We start from the raw sequence: 21051 nt of genomic DNA on the forward strand, positions 1-21051 counted from the left end.
CTAGAAAATTTTATGTTCAAACTACATAACTTTTTGCCTACAATGTTGACTGTATAATTTTTGGCAAATTTCTTTTGAAACCAGTGGCAAATGCTTAGTAGCATTGTTAATATTGATCATAAATTAGTTTTGAAATGAAAAAAAAAGAAAAAATAATTTTGTTTTAGATGTTCTAAACCCTAATTAAAGTATATTTTTACCTTGTCTCAAGTCCCCATGCCATTTCTTGTCTCAGAAATTTTCAAATGATCTTAATGCATGAAGTGACTGATTAAAGACTATATGTGCTAATAACTGCTAGCCTATTCAAGTCTCTAATTTTATTGTTGGTGAATATCAGCAGGCAACAAGTGCTTGGTACTCTATGTAAGGTTATTGTCACAACTCGGAAGATACTCTAGAATTCAATACATTTTCCAAACATTCGTCAGTTATTCATTCATTCAACTGATTGATAGGAAGGACTTACTATGTGCCTGACATTGTTTTGGGCTTTAGGCCCTAAAATGAAAAAAAAAAAAAAGATAATGTTTGTTTCTGCCTGCATAGAGCTCATATGTTAGTGGAGGGTCAAATGTTTAATTGAATAAGTGAATGAATGAATGAGGATGGAGAGAGAAAAGAGGCTGGGATGGGGCTGGGTTATGATCAGAGTAGCCAACAGTCCTTGACAGTGCCTAGGGCCTTAGAGCCAGCAGCAGGTCAGTGCTGGGTGTCTGCACCAGTTTAGCCACTTTATCCATCCTCTCTACACTTGGAGCCCCTATCAGAAGCCCTGTCTCCACATTTAAGTGCTGGGAAAATTGTGCTTTCACCTCCATCCTCCCTTCTGCACCCCTTGGCTCCTTAATACTGGCTCTGGTTACAGTTCTCCTCTGTCCTGGCTGGTTCTGCCAGGTTCCTCTGGGTTGATACTTATTTGGCCTGATTCTTGGCTCTCCGACTTGCCTTCATCCCTAGTTACTCTCCTTGGATCCCGTCTCACCTCTGCATTCCACAGATACTCACCAGCTCTATCTCAGCCTGAGCCCAGCTCTAGTTTCTAGGTTGGTGCTTTAGACACCCCCTGACCTCATAGGGGGAAATCAGATGTCAGGGACTGGGGCTCAGCAGCAGCGTTTCCAGGCAGCGGTGGTGCTGAGATCCAGGCAGGAAACAAGGTTGGGGTGGTTGCAGGGGTTTATCTAGTTTGCAGCAAAATCACTACTGGGAGGAGAAGACGGGCAGAGGGGGTCAAGGTGTCAGGGATTTAGGGCAGGCTCTGCCTGGCAGGGTAACTAAAGTACAAAGCAAAAAGTTATGGTAAGGTCCAGTCTTACAGAGAGACAAGAATGACAGGGGCTAGAGACAAGGGTATAATTTGACGGGCACATGGGGACATACCGGACCCGAGCTGTATTAGTACTGATTCCAGACTCCATAACTGGGGATCTGAAACTATTGATCTGACATTCTGTTTAGGGTTGAGACTCACAGAGAGTACTAGTTGAAAGCATAGACTTTGAGAGGAGACAGAAGAGGGTGTGAATCCCAGCTCTGCTGTTTACTAACTGTGTGACCTTGGGTACATTGCTTTACCTCTCTGATCCTTAGTCTCCTTACCTGTAAAATGGAAATGGTAACACCTGCCTTACATGGATGAGGTAAGGATTAAATGAACGAATTTTAGACGACTGTGAGACCTCTTAAAAAGCCGACAAACAAGTCTTTGAGCACCTGAGGCTCCCCTATGAGGCCCAAGTGGGGAGGGGACAATGGTCAGCAGCCCAACGCTGGCACTGCTGGCTCTGGTTTCAACAGTAGTCTAGAGTGGTCTTATTTGTCTCTACTGCATGCTCATGTGTGTCCAGTACCCTCGTGTTTGCCATGGCTCTGCCATGAGCTTATAACCTCCCTGAGTCAGTGTCTCTTTCTTTTAAACTCAATGTTGACCAAATTTGAAAACAGACAGGTACATATGGTCCCTGTTGCTGAGTCCATTCCACATACTGAAGTTGGGCTTAACTTTTTGTTCTCCTGCTTAGAAATCTTTAGTTGCTCCTTATTTTTAACTGCATCATTTGCTCCATTTTCTAGGCCTTTTATAATCCGATTTCAGCTTATTAGCCACTGAGCTCCCTTTGCTTCCTGACACTTCCCCTTCTCTGTCCCACCCAGACCCGTGGCTCTCATCACACCCCTTTGGGTGCTTCACTTCCAGTTACCCGTGCTGTCCCTCCTCTCTTTAAAATTCTGCTCTTCCTTCAACCTGGCCCAAGTCTCCTTGCCCTTGAAGCCCTTTGTCTTGCTGTTGTTGCTTTTCTCTAGTTTTATTGAGGTATAATTGACATACAGCACTGTGTAAGTTTGAGGTGTACAGCATAATGATTTGCTTTACATACATCATGAAATGATAACCACAGTAAAAGTTCAGTGAGCATCTATCGTCTCATATAGATGCAAAAGAAAAGAAAAAAACATTTTCCTCTTGTGATAAGAATTCTTAGGATTTACTCTCTTAACAGCTTTTACATATAACATACAGCCATGTTAATTATATTAATCATGTTGTACATTACATCCCTAGTACTTGTTTATCTTCTAACTGGAAGTTTGTACATTTTGACCACCTTCATCCAGTTCCCCCCCACCCTCAACACCCCACCTCTGGTAGCCAGAAATCTGGTTTCTTTCTGAAGCCTTTTCCGACTCCTAGAATGCTTCTAGATTCACATATCCTTGAACTCCTATAATACTTAATAGTTTAGAATTTATCAAATTACACAAAATCTAAGAATGCCATCAACTGAAGATGCACCATCATTTTATGTACTATTAGGAAAACCCATCTAATTAAACTGGCAACTATAGAATGTAAGAGATTTTTATTTCAGAAATGTTAAGCTATAAAAAATGCATCTTAGAATCAATGAAATATGGTAATTATTTAGTGGTACTTATTATAATTATAATGGACATTATCACTGTTTCATAATTGCTGTTTATTTTCTGACTCCCCTACTGGAATGAGGACTTCTTAAGGACAGATTTCAGGCCTGGCTCATTCACTGACCATCCAGCTCACTGGTGCGCAACAAATGATTGAGTACATGGACTTCAAAAGTGAACGGAAGGCAGATATGCTCACCACTATAACACCTATCTATCTATCTACCTACCTACCTACCTATCTATTTATTTTAATGGAGGTACTGGGGACTGAACCCAGGGTCTCACACATGCTAAGCACATGCTCTACACTAAGCTATACCCCCACTGTCCTTAAGTATCACAAACTTATGGTTATGGAGGAGGGGTTTGGGGGAAAGAGGTGGGGAGAAATAGATAGGGGTTTGCAGATACTAACTCCTATATATAAAGTAGATAAACAGCAAGGTCCTACTGTATAGCACAGGGATCTATATTCAATACCTTGTAGTGGCCTACAATGAAAAAGAATATGAATATGTTATACATCAATTAAAAAAACAAAAAAGATTTAATCAGGGGCAATTTTTTCCTCCAGGGGACCTTTGGTAAAGTCTGAAAAAAAAAGAAGTGAATGGAAGTTCCTTGAAGGCAGGGAATATGCTTTACATTCTTATGTATACTTTTTTTAATTGATGTATAACATGCATATAATAAGGCGCACTGATCTTAAGTATAAAGCCTAAAGTCCTTTTATGTAGCTATTCATCTGCATTATAATCACTTGCATTAATATATAGTAGAATATTTTCCTACAGTACTTTTCCCCAGTGCTGGGGAAATTGGAGATGTCTGTCAATGTTTATATTGATTGATTATATGGTCTTTACCTACCCTTGTATAGCTCAGTTTTGTTTTGTTTTTGTAGTTTTTTTAGGGGGGAGGAGGTAGTTAGGCTTATTTTTATTTATTATTATTTTTTTAATGGAGGTACTAGGGGATTAAACCCAGGACCTCATACATGTTAAGCATGTGCTCTACCACTTGAGCTGTACCCTCTCCACCATAGCTCAGTTTTAATAGTTAAAACTGTTTTCCCTTGTTCGCAAACTCTGAAAAGGATGCATCAGAATCACCTGGAAGGCTTTAGAAACACAGATTGCTGGGCCCCACCTGCAGAGTTTCTGATTTAGAAAATCTGTGGTAGAGTCTGAGAATTTGCTTTTCTAACAAGGTAACTGATGTGGCTGTAGTGGGATGGGGGGAGGGTATTAATGTCTCCCTAGTCAGGGGCTGATTCTAACCAGAGGCTCTTTACTTTTTCTTTGCCATGGACAGCCTGGGCAAAGCCCATGTACTCCTCAGAATAATATTTTTAAATGGAATAAAACAAAATACCTGGGACTACAAAGAAAACTAACTATATTAAAATAGATTGTTCAAATTACTTTAAAATTATTTTTATATATGTAATATTTACTGTATTTATAACAAGTCAACTGTAATGTGATATAAAAAATTTGGGGTTTCTGTTGATGATTAACTCACACACCTACTGATAATACTACTGTGGTTTGTTGCTCACATTTATAATTGAAAGAAGTGGTAAATTTCAGATAGAGGTTAGTGGAAATAACCTAGGTGAGGAATACTTGCCTTTGTGCAGTCTGAACTGGGATGCTCTACCCTTTACATTTGGTGAAGTTCCAAAAAACTCAGTCGATGGTTCAGTGTTATTAAGTATCTCCTATGTGGAGACATTTTGATAGATTCTTGACATTCAGAAGGGGATGAGACACTCCCTTCTCCCTGCCCAGAACCTCCCAATTTGGCAAGGGAGGATTGAAATATAAACTGATGATTAAAGTGGAGTGTGACATATGCAGAAATAAAAGTATGCACAAGGCACAGAAGTAAAGAATAGAATGATTTATGCAGAAGCTTGAGAGATGGGGGTAAGATCTAGAACTCAGTTGAATGGAAGTTATAGTGGTAGACTGTTGCATTGGTGGTCCTTGATGAGACCTGCCTCCAGATAGATATTCAGGATCCCCCATGTTGACTCTGAACTTGGCCACAAAACTTGCTTTGGCCAGAGAGCATTACCAAGCATGACACAAATACTTACACATAGGGGTTTGTCTCCTGTAATGGTTGGGCTTCAGTTGCCAATTGTGAGGCTTGGGCCTAGATTATTGGATGAGGAGAGGCCATGTGGAGAGCGGTTCCAGAGGATGAGTGGCCATCTTGGATGTTCCAGCCTCAGCTGAGCTCTCGGGCAACTGTAGCTGTTTAAGAAACCCAAGTAGTGAGTGAGCAGCAGCAAAACCGTCCAACCCACAGAGTCATGAGAAGTAACAAGTCATTGTTTTAACCACTGTGTTTTGGAGTGGTTTGCTATACACCAGTAGGTAATTGAAACAGTTGTTTTTAGTTTCTTTTTTTCCTCTTCCATTTGTCTTTTTAAAAATGCAGAGGATGAAACACTGTAAAAAAAGAAAAGAAAAGAAAAGAAAAGAAAAGAAAAGAAAAGAAAAGAAAAGAAAAGAAAAGAGCTGAAGCAGAAATTTTTCTGCAAACAAGCACAATTTCCAGGGAAACTTCTAGTGAGTGTTTCATACTTTTAAATTCTATAAGATCTGTGGCTACAGCATTGATGTAGTAATTATGACTTTGGTAAACTTAAATGCTGATCTTCAGAGAATGACTACTTTAAAATCAGAAACTCTTAAAACCTGGGATTTTGAGCTGGAAGAGATCTTAGAATCTGTGCAGCCTAACCTCTTAATTTTAGACATACGGACACTGAGGCTTGAGAGGTTAAAACCACATGATGTGTTGTTATTAGGGTCTAAATCTCCTGGCTTCCAATGCAGTGTCTTTTAATAAGTAAGAAATAGTAGTTTGTGGATTACCATTTCCATTATCTTATTTTCACAGTAGGCAAAGTGGATATTTTTATCCTTTCTAATTTTATAAGTGAAAAACCTGAGATTTGGATTTGGAGAGAGCTGCTTATTTCACATAGCTCATAAAATTAGGACTAGATTCTGGGCCTTATGACCCCTGGTTCAGGGCTTTTTTTTTTTTTAATTATATCATGCTGTCTGTGATGTTCAGTATAAAAAGCAAGGAAATAAACTAATATATTTTTGAGAAAGAGTTAGCAGCAGACACTAATCTGGTTCATCTCTGAATTCCTCATAGAGCGATATACCATGTACATAATGGTCACTCAATAAATATTTGTAATATGAAATGAGTACGTAAAGGAATGAATGAGCAACTGAATAAACAAGGGATGGAACAGGATTATGTTTCATTTTAAACGGACATTGCATTATTGAAGTGTATAATTAATCAAGATACTTCTGTACTTGAAAAGAAATAGGGGCCAAGACCCCCAGTCAGTAGTAATGACAACATTTTGTAATTACTGTTCTTTGAATTCTTTTTTTTTTAAAACAGAGGTACTTGGAATTGAACCCAGGACCTCATGTATGCTAAGCACGCACTCTCCCACTAAGCTATACCCTCCCCCTACGTGCTTTGAATTCTAAAGCTGAGTGATGACCACAAAGGTAAGCTCTTTCCATATGTCTCTCCTGTCCTATATGTATTAAGTCAAAAGCCCTCTCTAGACATAACACAATGGTGGGGAGGAGGTGAAGGGAGAACTTCCTGCCAAGCCATCAGGAAACAAAGGTTACTCCCTACCTCCCAGGGGAAAACTGAGATAGAGAATGTGACCCAGGCAACTTTGTCCAGTAGAAATAGAATGAGAACCACATATTTAATTTAAAAATTTCTAGTAGCTACAGTAAAGACAAACAGATTAAATCAATTTTGATAATGTATTTAATTCAATATGTCCAAAATATTATCTTTTCAACATGTAATCATTACAGAAATTATTGATGAGATATTTTACTTTTTTTTTTTTTTTTTTGAGACCTAGTTAGAGTACATCTCAATCCAGACTAGTCACATTTCTAGTACTGAACAGTCACACGTGGCTAGCAGCTACCATTTTGGTCATGGTGATTCTGTAAGGAGAAAGTGACAGTCATCATAGCACAGAGGAAGTAGTGTCCTAAGGAATACTTGGGGAAATTACCCTCCTTTAGTCCAACTGCAGAACCCAGACCACTGCAGCTTGAAGGGAGATTCTGCGACCTCCTGGGGAGTCAGCCGCAGGGTTCTGATAGCCTTTTGAGAAGATGTTTGGCTGTGTAGCCCTGGGCAAGTAACTTAACCTTCATATAACTCAGTTTTTCATCTGTTACCATTTAAAGCTGCTCAGATGATTGCATGAAATAATAGGTAATTTAGCAGATACCTGGCAGATAGGGAGCACTCAGTAGTAGCTATACAAGATCTACTAGGATCTCACCTTCATTTTAGATTAAAAAAAAAAAAAACAGGTTAGTAGGGCTCCCTACAAATTACTGCCTTCTCTTCAGCAAGTGTATAGGGGCTCTTAAGTAAGGTGAATTAAAAAAAAAAAAAACAAAGTAAATGAAAAACGTATGAGTTATCTTATAACTAGCCTTCTTCTACTAGAGAGAATCTCATATCAATAAAACAAGATAGTTTCCTCCTTTTTATTGTAGTAATATATACATAACCTAAAATCGACCATTTTAGCCATTTTTATTGTACAATTCAGTGGCATTAAGTGCATTCACACTATTCTGCAACCATCACCATCATCCATCTCCAGAACTTTTTCAGCATCCCAAAATGAAACTCTGTAGCCAATAACTTCTTTTTACTCTTTCCACCCAGTCCCTGGTAAACACTATTTTACTTTCTGTCTTTTTATATTTGACTATTCTAGATATCTCATTTAAATGGAGGTCTTCTATAAGTATCATGATATTTCTTTACGTATTAAAGTAAGAAAATTTGTTCTAAAACATTGATAGAGTAAACATATTTTTTAAAAGAATAATTAGTGTTGGAATGCATGTTGGTTTGTACAGATTAAAGTAATAAGTTATGATTATTACATGTACATATCTGAGGGAGATGATCACCACAAAGGTTTTTCTTTACTTTTTAAAAGGAACTCTATGAAAGTATATACACTTAAATATAAACAAAAACATGTCCGCACAAGATCACTGCTCATGAAGTTCATATATAATGATGCCACAGCTTCAGAAACATCAGAAATCTCTCTGGTATATAGATTCTTGGGTTCTAACCTTGGCTGTGTCACTAGTTTGCCATTTGGCCCGAACTTAGGACCTGATCATCTCAAGTCCCTTCTATCTTCATCTGTAAAGTGCAGATACTAATCCTGCCTACATCATAGAGTTGATGTGAAGATCAAACAAGATAATCAAAGTGAAAGAGCGCTGGAAAATACAAAGCCCTGTAGAAATGCAAGGCACTATTAAAAGCTGTGGAGAGATTGCTAACACAGTTTGATTGAAAGTCAAAGTTTTGTACTTCTACGAGTTAAAAAGATACTCAGTATTTGCAAATTATTTAGAAAACCAAATTCCTGCTGTGGTAACTCAATACTGTGACTGAATTATGTTCTAAATGCTGTACATTTGATACCTACTGCTGCAAGTCCCCTAACCACATTACCACACTAGATGTAATTGTACAGCGTTTCAGCAATATCTTCAATTTTTGGTGGGTAAGAAGTATAAATCCACATAGTTTAAAGGCAAACTCATGTTTTCACCAGAAAGTTTTGGTTTTTGTTCTGTTTTACTTTTCCATAGTGGCAACAGTGCTGTTCTCTGTAACATGTATGCTATGAGATGCAATTTAACAGACTTTTAATTGAGTGCCTATGGTGCACGGTCATTTGGGGGAGAGATGGTGTTGGGTGAAGGGTGGAGGTTGTGAGAAGAAATACAAAAAGAAAAAAGGGGTCCCTGAATTGGGTGAGCTTTAAAATTGATGGGGCATGGGATAACCTGTGACAACTAACTATAAAGACATGATGAAATCAATGCCAAGAAAAGGCTTAAGGATTATTAAGAATACATCATGGGGGCTGAAGAGGTTCAAAGGATTGATTCATTCAACTAGGATGGCAGAAACTTGTGACATTTGTCCCTGGTTCTGGTGCATGAGAAGGATTCCTTGGGTCAGAAATAGAAGAGAGGATGTTCCAAGCCTGTAGGAACCACACCTAAACTATCCCACAAATAAATGGTTACCCACTAACTGGCTGATAAAACTAAACACCTTGGCAATGTGCCCTTGACTCTACAAAGTCATAGCTGGGTGGTGTTAGGGGTTAAATCCCAGGTTCCTATTTGAAAGCACAAACCTTTGGCATTCCACCATCTGAGGAGGCCAGCTCAGAGGGCAGGCATACACAACTCTGCAAACAACACTCCATATTATTTCAGTTCTATAGAGCTGCAAGAATTTTATCTTTCTTCAAATGGGTGTGTGTGTGTGTATCCAAATTTAAATAACCCATGCCCAGCTGGAAAATTCTCCAGGCCCAGGTTCTAGCTGCAGGTTTGTAAGCTCACTTCTGCTCCTGTCCCAGTCAGTTTCCACAGATCCAGCACCACCCTTTACGTTTAGGTTTAGTTTCAGGCTGGTGGGGATTGCACTTCCCCTTCCAGTGCGTTACTGTTACATTACTTTTCCCTTGCCCCAAAGTATGACCTCTCTTCTAATTATTATCATACTATTAGCTAACATTTATTGAGATCTTACATTGGGCTAAGCAATATGCTACGTGTATTACAGCATCTACCTTACATGGGACAGGTAATATTACTATTTCTATTTTATAGAAGAGGAACAGTGGCTTAAAGAGGTTATGTGACTTGTCCAAAGTCACCTGGCTAGTTTAGTAGTAGAGTCCAGTGGAGTCAGGTCATGCACACGTAACCACTGCACTGCACTATCCCTACCCTTTTGCCTTTCTCAATATCAACAGAGAATTCTGTGAAATTTAAGTGTCACCTGTATGCAAACCATTTTGAAGAGTGGCATTCCGTAGGTTAAGAGGAACAAGCCACTTCTGAGTTGCAATGATCACATTCACGAAGATTTATTCAGTACTCTCTAAGTGCAGGGTACTCTGCTAAACACATGCACTTTCTCATTTTAATCTTCACAGTAGCCTTTGAGAGGAGCATTATTACCTCTTTAGCAAAGGAGCATCAGAGAGGTTAAGTAACTGGCCTCGAGTCCTGTTAGAAAGTGGTGGGGCCAGTATTTGAACTTTGGCCATTTGATGTCAGAGCCCTAGCTTTTAACTTCTGAGCGATACGGCCTCTTTGGACCAGTTGAGGGTCCTCAAAATTTCTCCCCCACCTGCCTGCCCCAGAGCCTAAAGTGAGAATCCTTAGACCTTCCCTAGCAATTGGGAGTTGCTGTTTGTTTCCTGGGGAGAAGTGACACTTAGAAGTTCTTCCAAAGTCTTGTACCAGGTGATGCAAGGCACCCACAGTGGGACAAGACCCCAGTGCCAGCCCTCCAAGCTGGAGAGGGGCTGGAAGGAGATAAGCAAAGTAGGTACAATCAACATTGAAATCGAGGTGCCAAAAGCAGATGAGGTCATGCCACTCCTCTGCTTAAAATCATTCACCAGTAGTCATCGCCAACAGGATGATGACGGCCCACTTCCCTCAGCAGGGCAGGCACGGCTACTCCTGCATCTGTCTGCCTTCCTCCTTAGCTTCATCTCTGCCCCCCTGTCACACATCCTGTGCAACAGCCAGATACATGACTGGCAGCTCCACACCTTGGTCTGCCTCTCTGTGCCCACTGTCCTCTCTTGCTTCCATCTGACCTAAGTTATAGGGTGCCTTTGAGACTTATCTTGGTCACATCTGTATTTAAGCTTTTAATGCCTTCCTCTTCCTAGCATGTGTGACTCGATAGCACTTTGCACACCTATTATAGCAGTTATTAACCTAAATTGAAACTGTTTACAAATTTGTCTCTTCAAAGGCAAGGCAAGCACCTTAATCCTCTTTTGCATCTGGAGTACTCACCCAGCGTGGGGACATTATTAGGCTCTCAAAGCTTCAGCAAAAGCCCGCATACTCATACTAACCCAGTGAAAGGATTCCTAGAACAGATTAGCAGTCCTGTATCCAGCGCTGAATAAGGGCCCTAGGAATCGGCATTTGCAAGTTTGGGAGAAGGAAGATCTTTGGACCGACCCAAGGCAGGCCTGCGCTACCCTCAACTGGATGTGCACCGCTGACTGAGACGATGAGGAAGCAGAAGGCCTTCAAGTTCACCAGTTTCCGAAGTTTTCCTGGGCTGGATCCATCAAAGGTAACTTTTTTTTTAATTGACCATGATACAATATTGCATTTATAGGCATGCCTGCACCTCTACCCCGCTCCCCACCAACCAGCACCTTCCAGCAGTGTGCCATCCTCGCTGCACACCCATTAGGCCGTACACATCGCTCTCACCATTTATCCAGCTGTTACTGTATTAGATATTTTAAAATCATCAGCTCATTTAATCCTCTCAACAACCTGGGAAATATTTTTATTTTTCTTGCTCATGAGGAAGCTGACTCCCGCTGCTAGGCTCCGTACCACTCTGTGGCCCCTTCCACCGCGCCAGGGTTCACCCCGCTCTCTGAGCCGAGGGGCTCCCGGAGTTTCTCGCCCTTGGGCTCCAAGGACCCCTAAGCACAGTGGTCAAAATAGTAAGAGTGCTGCATTCTTTATCCGCACAGTGAAAAAGTTTTTTCGGGGTAAGGTATGCTTGAGAAGGAAGCCAAGACGGTAGCCAAGGGGGAGAGAAGAAACAGGACGGGGCGGGGAGGTGTGGGAGAAGGACCCGAGACGGGGCTGGAGCCCGGGGGCGCGGAGGCCGGGCCGGGGCGGGGCGCTGGGGCGGGCGGGGTGGGGCGCGGGCGCCGCGCCATTGGCCCACGCGCCCGGGAGCGGCCCCTGCGCGCCCGCCGGCCGCCCGCGGGGGAGCCTGCACGCGCCGCCCACCGCTGACTGAGGCCGGGCGGCACCTGGGCCGCCAGGCGAGCGAGCCGGGCAGAGCCGTCAGCGCCCGGCCGGCGGAGAGGAGGCTCGCGGCGCGCAGTGCTGAGGAAGGTAACGCGCCGCGCCCGGGGTTGCGGGATTTGCACCGCCAGGCCAGGCCAAGAGGGCTCGGGAGGCTGCGAGTCACAGCGGCGCGCCCGGGTCTGGCTTCGACTCATCTGCCCACTGGCTGTGTTACCTTGGGCAACTTTCTTTCCCTCTCTGGGACTGTTACCTCCTCCGTTAAGTGAGGGAGTTGGTTTTGAATGAAGCTTTTCGGTCTTCTGAGTTGTAAGCTGTCAACTTCGTTCTGGCGCCCTGCAAGCCCCCTTTCTCAGTTTCCCACGCACTGAGGAGCCTACTGAGCTGCCCAGGGGGCCGAATCTCCAGGAAGCCGAGGCGCTTGGGTAGGCGGGGGTTGTGTGGGCTGTCGCGTTTCCTGGGGCTTGTAAGGACTGACGCTAGGCTTGGGGCTGGTTGCTGCTGGATCTGACTACAGAGTAACTGCCCCCGGATTACTCAGGTGAAGTAAGGTAGGCCGCTAGGACCTGCTACAGGTGGGACATTGGGAAGGGGGAGTTGGGGGTTTCTACTTGGAAAATAAGTAGGTTGGCTCTAGAAATCTCTCTTTACACCCAGACCTCGTCCTGCAGTGAGTTCCAAATCACAGGAATGGGATTTATCATCTTTCAAAGTGGAAATAACTGCTTCAGGAGCTGAGACGTAGGGCTCTACCAGCGTGTAGGAAGTGGGCCCCTCTCTCTGCACCCATCCTGCCTCCTCCCTCTTCCCTTTCCTCCCTCCTCCCTTTATACATCCCCCTTGACTTTGAGGGGCTCCACTTCCTGTCTGAATGAAAAGTCCTCATTTTCATTTTGTGCTGGTTTGTGACCAGCAGCCTCCTGGGCTTTGGGCTCTGGGTTGAGATGGAAGCCTAGATAAGAACAGACTATGAATCATGCTCTCAGCCTCCATGTGCAGGGGATGTGCAGAGGAAGCCCAATGGGGCTTCAGACAAACACTGGACGGTGGGGTGGACTCAAACTGCTGTCCAGCTTCCTGTCCCCTTCTTGGCAGCCATTCCCAGCTAGGCAGCCAGCTGTCAGTTGGATGGAGCAGCCAAACAGAGGAGGTTGGTTGAAAGGAGCAGAAGACTTTGATGGGTTTTTGTGGAAGGTCACCAACAGTTCTCTCCCCTCACCTTTCCTCAGCTCTGTGGTTCTTCTGCACCTTCGTTGGTATCCAGGTGAAATCAGATTCCAGGGCCTGGGCCCATCAAGAGCAGCAGGGGAGGGGGCAGGGCAGTGGCAATGTGGACTTCTATTGGGCACTTGTGGGCCAGGCATTCTTCTTTGCATATAACATGTACTTAATTCTCGCAAAGCCACGTGGGGACTGGTATACTGTCATTTACCCCATTTTGCAAATGAGAAACTGAGGCTCAGAAAGATTACTTCCCTTAGTCACATAGCTAGTGAGTGGCATATGTGGAATTCAAATCCAACCTCTCTGAATCTAAAACCTGTGTTCTTTCAACTTTCTTGAGGCTCCTTGAGTAAAAGCAAGTTGGAATAGTGACAGCAAAACTGAGTTCTCACGAGGTGCCAGACACTGTCAGTGCATTTTAAAAGTGTTATGTCATTTATGGTGCAGGCGTTTCGGTCATCCTGGTGAGAATTAGTGATTCCTTAACCTCCGTCAAGCAGCAGTCCTCTTCCAGTTCCTGAATGCCTGCCTGATCCCACCCAGCTGCTGGTGAGTGGGTGGGGCAGAGGCCCTGTTTGCTTTATCCTAGAGGTGGTTTGAGGTCTAATGAAAGATCGATTGTCCACAGCTGATCCGTTAGACCTAACCGTTGGCTTGTGAATGATCACACTGTCCCCTAAGAGGCCTTTCTCTGGCTTCACTCAATAAACATTTGTGGAATGAATGAATTAGCACCTTGTGCAGAGTGGTCTGCTGTCCTGCAGAAATGTGAGGCGGCCCCTGGGGCAGCCTGGGCCCCACCATCCTCAGAACCCAGGACACCAAGCCAGACAGTTCTCCACCTCGGGCAAGGAAGTAGGGCGAACTGTGCCTTTGTGAGCTGACAGATTTCCCTGGTAATACGTTAGCTGCCACCTGTTTTATAAAGGATCTTTAAAGATACTAGATGAAGACAAACTTGACTTTTTTTTTTTAATTAACAGAAAAAGTGACAGTATTAATGAGCTTTCTGCTCTCTCAAAAAGGAGGGAAATAAGATGTACTATTTGCCTTAGGGCTTCCCAGGCTTCTCCATAGAAGAGTCTCCAGTAGCAAAGGAGCCTGACATGTGCTCCTGGGGGTTAGGATATAGTTCACTTCGGCCCCAGCAAGCTTGAAGATTGTTTTAAGGATTTATGCAGTTTTTTCACTTGATTCCATATGTCATATTTGTTTTTTTAATGAATACTTATATATAGTTTCCTTCCCTTAAATATTTGTGTAAAATTGGTCTCCTGGCGTGTTGCTTTATATTCTTGGGGGCTGAGTGTTCCCAAATGGAGAAGCAGGGCAAAGTTCTGGTCTGGGGGCTTAGATGATTGTTTCATTTTCTGTTCACCTGATTTATAGTAATATTACCAACCTCCTGTGGTGATAACCTCTTTCTCCATTTTTCAGAATGAAGAATATATTTAAAAAATAAAAACAATTATTGTTTGTTTCCCTCCCTCCCAAGATTTAAGATATACTTGACGTGTAACACTGTGTAAGTCTAAGGTGTACACAAGATTTTATACATGTGCATTTTGCTATTATTATTTTTTTGTAGTGAGAATGTTTATGATTTGCTCTCTTGGCAGCTTTCAAGCACGTCATGCAGTATTGTTAACTACAGTCACCAGGCTGTATATTAGATCCTCATAACTTACTCATCTTGTAATTGGACATGTGTACCCTTTGACTAACATCTCGCCATTTCCCCTACTCCCCAGCCTCTGGCAACTATAATTCTACTCTGTTTCTACGGGTTAGCTTTTGTAAGACTCCACATATAAGTTATATCATTATTTTTTATTTTCTTATCAAAACTATATATATTCATTGCAAAGATAAAACACAGATAAGCATTAATAATAATAATAACAATACAGCTACACTCAGAAATAACTAATGCAAAACTTGGGGTATAGCCTTCCAGCCTTCTCTGTGTACTTCTATGAGTATGTTTTTTTTTTAATGAACAAATGAATATAACTCTTACTTTTGATTGTATTATTGTCAGCTAAGAGCCATCTCAGGTTGTTTTTGAAAGATTGTAGAAAGTAAATTATTAATAATTAAAAAATCATAAATGTTAATCCTGTTTGTGAACCCCAAAGCCCGCCCCCATCACTCCCCTGTGTCGCTTAGTTTCCAGCAGAAACAAGGGCCTGCCGTGGGGCGGATGCTAAAGTTGCAGGGGCCAGCTGTGCTGCTTGTTAAGTGACTGGAGTATCTTAAATGTCTCAAATGCAACGGAAAAGGTAGCTCTTCAGTGTTACTGACATGCAAAGTGTGAGCAGAAAATTCTAAAGCGAAAATGCACAGTGAGGAGGAGAGAGCCTTAGAAAAGGTCATTGCTCCAGCATTGCATCTTATTACCTGTGTGACTTTGGGTAGCTTCTCTAAACCAATTTAAATTGGGAATAATGACACCTGCTCGATTTTCCTCCACCAGCGTCACTAGTGTCAGGTGTTACTGTTACTTGAATTGCATGTAAATGTGTATGCAATTTAAAAAAATTAAATGTAGAAAGAGCAAAAGCATTGTTGGTCTTTATGAAATGCTGGAATCTAACGCTTGGGCTTAATGTTAGTAAGACTTAATTATGATGCAGAGGCTCTATTGGATCCCTACTCTAAGTTATCTTCAAAGGATATAGGATTCCTAGGTGGCTAGCATCTCACTGATCTTCATCACAATCCTGAAGAGAAGACATGGGCAGAAAATAGACCCATTTCACAGAATAAAAACAAGCTTGGCATTTTAGGGAGCTGATTATTTGCACAGGGAGTCCCAGGGCTCTTGAGGGCTGTCTCTAGCTGCCAAAAGCAAGGCAGAGGATGCTAGGAGGAAGCAGTGGAAGCAGCTGGACAGGCGATGCACTCATGTGAATGTGGCTGAGCACCGGCAGCTGCTGCTGCTGCAAAGGCTGCTTACAGGCTCACACCCAGCTCCAGGCAACTCTGGGGAGAGGAATGGGTCCTGCAGCAGGAGGCTCGTCTCCTGCTCCTGCCTCCGAACAAGCTTTACGATCTGGGTTTAGTCATATCCTTTCCCTGAGCCTTGGTTTGTTTTTTTTGTTTGTCTTTAAATCTATAAAGTGAACTTTATCTACAGATGAAATTCTTTTAGTCTTAAAAATCTATGATTCTGAGTTATTGTCCATTCACATTTGCCCAAATGGAAGTTTGGTTGAGAATTAGTCCATCTAGATAAATCAGGTGTCAGGTAATGTTCTCACTTCCTGGTGCTTTCAGTGCCCGCTCGTGATTGACTAAGGGTCTCCCCAGCTGACTGCCCTCATGCAGAACACATGATCCCCATGTCATTGAGGGGAGAGTTGTTTCTGCTCATCTATTTGTTACTCTTAATCTAGAACCTTCTCAGATTGCAGGAGGGAGAACTGCTTTGAGGCAACTTTTGGTAAGGTAGGTTGACAAAAGTATAATGAAAACAGGTTATTTATGTTAATAAAGCCATATGTGTCACTAAGTACTTACTTCTGAAATCACTAAATACAGTATCTTTCCTTAGTGCCTACTGGGTACTTGTTCCTGTCCTAGCACTTTTACAGAAGGTGGGAGAAGCACACTCTTGAGTGGTTCAGAACTGTGGGAAAGGCAGAGAGGGAGGGAGGTGGGGGCGTCCAGTGTGGTTGGAATACCATGCAGATGAAAAGACCAATTTGGGAAAAAAATTGAACCTCCAAAGGCTTGGACTGTGGTCCAGTTCTGCCTCCAACTGCCTAGCACTCAATAGGAACTTAGTCAAGTATTTTTAATGAATTAATAAACAAACAAACGAAAGAGTGACTGAATCACTCTTCTGAAATGAAGTCTTAGCTGAAATGTGGTGCACCAATCCTCAGGTGGTTGCAGTGACTTCTTTACATATATGAAGTGCTTACCACTTACAAAAACACTTCCCTGTGCATTATCCCTCATAATGATGATAGAGATTAAAGAAGGCCAAAATGAAAGCATTTTGCAGCTACTAGTAGAAACAGATTTGGTTTATTATTCCTAGATAATCTTCTTTCTATAAATGCAGCAGGAAATTTTCAAGAAGAGGGTGTAAGACTTAGTAAACAGTTTCACAAATTTGCATTGTGAATTAGAGGGAGAAGGAAAGGCATTGCTTAACTTCTGGGTGAATAGGCATTTCTTTTTTCCCTTGCAGAGCATTGTTTTACTGTAAGTCCTGATGGAACTGACGCCATCAGCTTCTGATTAGACAGATGTGTTTTGTGCCACCATTACTCATGGCCACAGGCGCCTGGGCTCTCCTGCCACTGGCTGAGTCAGCTGATTAAAACACAGGGCTCTGAGGCTGAGGGTAAGGGCTGGATCCCAGGCCAAGCCAAGGCGCTCAGATTTGTGCCCCAACCACTCCGCCCCCTCTGCCAGTGATGTGCATTGGGAGGAAGACTGAACTGTGGCATGTTAGAATCTTCAGGGTGGAAACTTTACCACTGCTGGTTTTAGACTAGTCATTTGAGTTTTAGAAGTGAAAGATCTAGGTTTTCAGTTTAATTCTTTGATTTTTTATAAAATGGATTCTAGGGTTGTTTTGGGTCTACCATCTTGGGACATGTTGAGGGGTATATCCTGAGGCCTTTGCTGTCCCCAAGTCTGCAGCTGTCACCATAGCATATCATTCCCTCAGTGTGTCTATAAAATGGGAACGATCATACCTGCTTCACAAGGTTCTTCAGAGGGTTAAATGAGGTTGTATATTTAATGGTCATGTATTTAATGTGGGAGGCTGATGCGCAACGGTGAAACCAGGCTAAAAACTTGCCCTTTATCTCGGAGGTGGCAAGGAACTAATGAATGTATCTCACTATTGTGTGTGAAATAACTAGGTTTCCCTTTAGGACAATAATACTGCCCATAGTATAGAAGGTGGATTTGAGGTTGATTGAAGGCACACTTGTTTGGACCTGTGTGTATAGATAAAAGATATTTTAAAACTTTTTGTAAAAGGTAGGTATAGAGAGGGTGGTGCTATTTAATTCAAGACTTCTGTAGGAAGGTACATATGTGTTGGAAAATGGTGATTCCACATACTAATTTATGGATTGGACCACTTTGGACTTAAATTATTCCAAAATGATAAATATGCTCTGCCTTGGAGCTAAGCACATTTCAGTAAAGACCCCGGTGTGCTTTTGGCAAAACAGTTTGAGGCTTGGACCCAGGAAGAATGCTTAAGGCCCTTTTCCATATTTCTAGAATTGAAATTCTGGGAATTGTTGACACCCAGCACATGCCGAATTTGGTTAGTGCTTTGCAGAATTTCTTGTGCTCAGCGTGCACTGCTGTGGTTAGCAGTCTCTGAGTTTCCTGGGGGGAGGAGCAGGGAAGCTTGGGTCACAAAACTCTCATTTGTGGGCACATTGCAAGAAACTGAGTGGCCCTTTTCCCCAAGCAGTCAGTGCCAAATGCAAGTACACACAAATGTGTGTTTGTATGTTTCTAGGTCTGTGTTTGTGTTTCTCTGAGTGTTGTCTGTTTTATCCAGACCAGAGGGAAAACCTGACATATACCGGGAGTTCCTCAGGGAAGAGCCCCTGGGGAGATCAGCCTTGGTTACTAGAGGTGCCTGGATGTGGAGAGGATCACCTGCTTCTCCACATGAACGGGGTGGTGGCCCGGAGCCAAGGGTGTTGAGATGTGGCTCTGCCTGACAGAGTCTGCAAGGAACAGATGTTCATGGAATGAAACACAGGTGTTTGCTTGGTGTGTGAGGAACTGAGGACAGAGTGGATGTGCTCACTTTTTCCCTTCTCTGGTAGCCTTTCCCCAAGATCGCTCTCTGAGCAGGCAAGATCTGAAAGTCTTGGGCTGACAGGTGATGCATAGGGAACAAGATGCACACTTTAAACTCTGGGAGGCATCTGCCCTGGGCTTTTGGAAAATGACACCTTTGAACCTGTCTGCCTTCATGTGCTAAGATCCAGTTCCTTCTTACTGGGTTAATCGAGTCTAGGAGGAATCCTCTGATAGATTCAGGCACATTGCAAGATTGGTCTCTTTCCTTTGAGACCAAAGGCACCAAGACAGATGAGCTGTACATGGGATCGGTCAGCTCTTTGAAGGGAGTGTTTGCATGCTTCACTCCCTGTAGGTACAGTGACCGTGTGTTTACCTTTGGTTTGATATTTAAGTATGGTATGGTTAGTTGATCTTTGATGAAATTTTGTTGCTACTCTTTTAAAGTTATTAAACAGCAAACATTTGTTGATAATGGAGCTGCATACTCTAGTGGGAAGTATATCAGATATGAGAGTTCATTCAGTAAATACTCAGTGTTTACTATGTGCCAGAAATTGTTTTAGGCTCAGAGTCCAGTGGGGAAAGCAGACGTCTGTAATAACACATAGTGTGATGTTAATGGTTGGGTATGAGCATAAGGGGGGCGGGGTGGTGGGTGAGAGGGAAGGGGGATCAAGTGCCAAGAGCTTCCTGGAAGAGGTGACACTTGAGAAAAGACTTGTGGGATGAATAGGGATCAGAAAGTTAAGCGCAGGAAATAGCATGGCTGGCAGTTTCATATTCAAGGCAAGGTTGGCAGGAACTGAGGCCAGAGAGGTAGGCTGATCATGGAGAGCTTTGTGCAGCCCATTAAGGAGGCTGAACTTTTAAAAATCCTAGCTTGTATTCTGCACTATGTGAAAATTGGGCAAGTATTTCCTCTCTGAGCCTCAGTTTCCTTATTAGTAATATGGAGATAATAATGATTGCCTGGCTTAACCTTGTGACTTTTGTAATGAGACACCAATAAGATACTACTACTAATAGCCAACAATGATCGAACACTTACCACATGCCAGACTTTGCATTAAGCTCCTTAAAATGAATTAACTCATTGAATCCTCACCACAACTTTATGAGATAGGTACTCTTATTAAGTCCGTTTTATAGATGAGAAATCAGAGGCACAGAGATTAAGTAACTTGCCTCAGATCATGAAGTAGTAAGTGTGGAGTCCGGATTTGAACAGAGGCAGTCTAGCTACAGAGCACTTCTCAGCTGGGTGTGTGTGTTTATAGTGCTCTCTGTCTGCCGGGCTCAAGAGCCGAGTTATGTTTGCTGGAGGCAGAAGAAATGCATAGCTGTGGACTTGCCATGTGTAGTGTTCGGCTCCAGCACTGCTGACAGCTGAGTCTCTACGTTGGCTTCTTCCATATTTGCAGTTCAGCCAGCACCTCAGCCAGAACCTGAGCACTGGTTCCTCATCTCTGTCAGAGTTTCTAGAACCATCCACTGAATTTTCTGCCCTGCTGTTAGTTTTCACGTTTAACCTGGCTGCCTTTTCAGGCACTCCTGGTTCAATGCACTAATCCCCCAGTTAACTCAAGAGCTTTGAGCTTTGAGTCTTGTTGGATTCCTGCATCTCCTGAGGAATATTGTTCCTGCTTCCTTCTCAATGTTGTTCCCAAATGACATTTATGTTTCACCTCTTCTGCACCTTCCAGCTTCCTTCGACTTTTGTGAGGTCTACTGCGAAAGCCCTGGCCCCTTTGATTACAGTGATTCCTCTCCTTCATTCATGCGAAAGTAGCCTGTTTAAAAAAGTAAACAAATAAAACACACACACAGGCTCCCCATCACCCACTGCATAAAAGACAATCTCCTTAGTTCGACATTTGAGACCTCTGTTTTAGATTCTTTTCTTCCACTCTCTGCTACTATGAACCCAGTCTTCAATCAGCCGTGTTCCCCTTTCCCTATAGCAGCCTCTGGACGTTGTTCATGGAGCTTCCTGTCTGGGCCTGGAATGATACTTTTATTACCCTTCTTAAGCTCTTCCCTGCTCTGCCACTTACTCTCAAATCTTTCCTCTCCTTAAAACTGGGGCTCTATGGTAATTCTTACCAAAAGCTTCCTGGTTCATCCCAGCAGGAGGTTTCCTCTCCCT

General features: G+C 42.8%; 1 protein-coding gene across 9 annotated transcripts in view; it reads left to right on the forward strand.

The window, feature by feature from the left end:
- SYTL2 (synaptotagmin like 2) overlaps positions 1-21051 on the forward strand; it is a 124071-nt gene that overhangs the window by 13284 nt on the left and 89736 nt on the right. For 5 of the 9 annotated variants that reach the window (XM_072969049.1, XM_072969056.1, XM_072969058.1 and 2 more), the window contains 3 exons: positions 5383-5513; positions 6376-6488; positions 10852-11184. The gene's annotated coding sequence lies outside the window, so the exon portion shown is untranslated. Of the gene's footprint in view, positions 1-5382; positions 5514-6375; positions 6489-10851; positions 11185-11837; positions 11973-12088; positions 12308-12343; positions 12434-21051 lie in introns of those variants that run through there. The other 4 variants (XM_072969050.1, XM_072969052.1, XM_072969051.1 and 1 more) reach the window with 4 other exon arrangements.

Source organism: Vicugna pacos, chromosome 10 (genome assembly GCF_048564905.1).
Source record: "Vicugna pacos chromosome 10, VicPac4, whole genome shotgun sequence".
Taxonomy (NCBI): Eukaryota; Metazoa; Chordata; class Mammalia; order Artiodactyla; family Camelidae; genus Vicugna; species Vicugna pacos.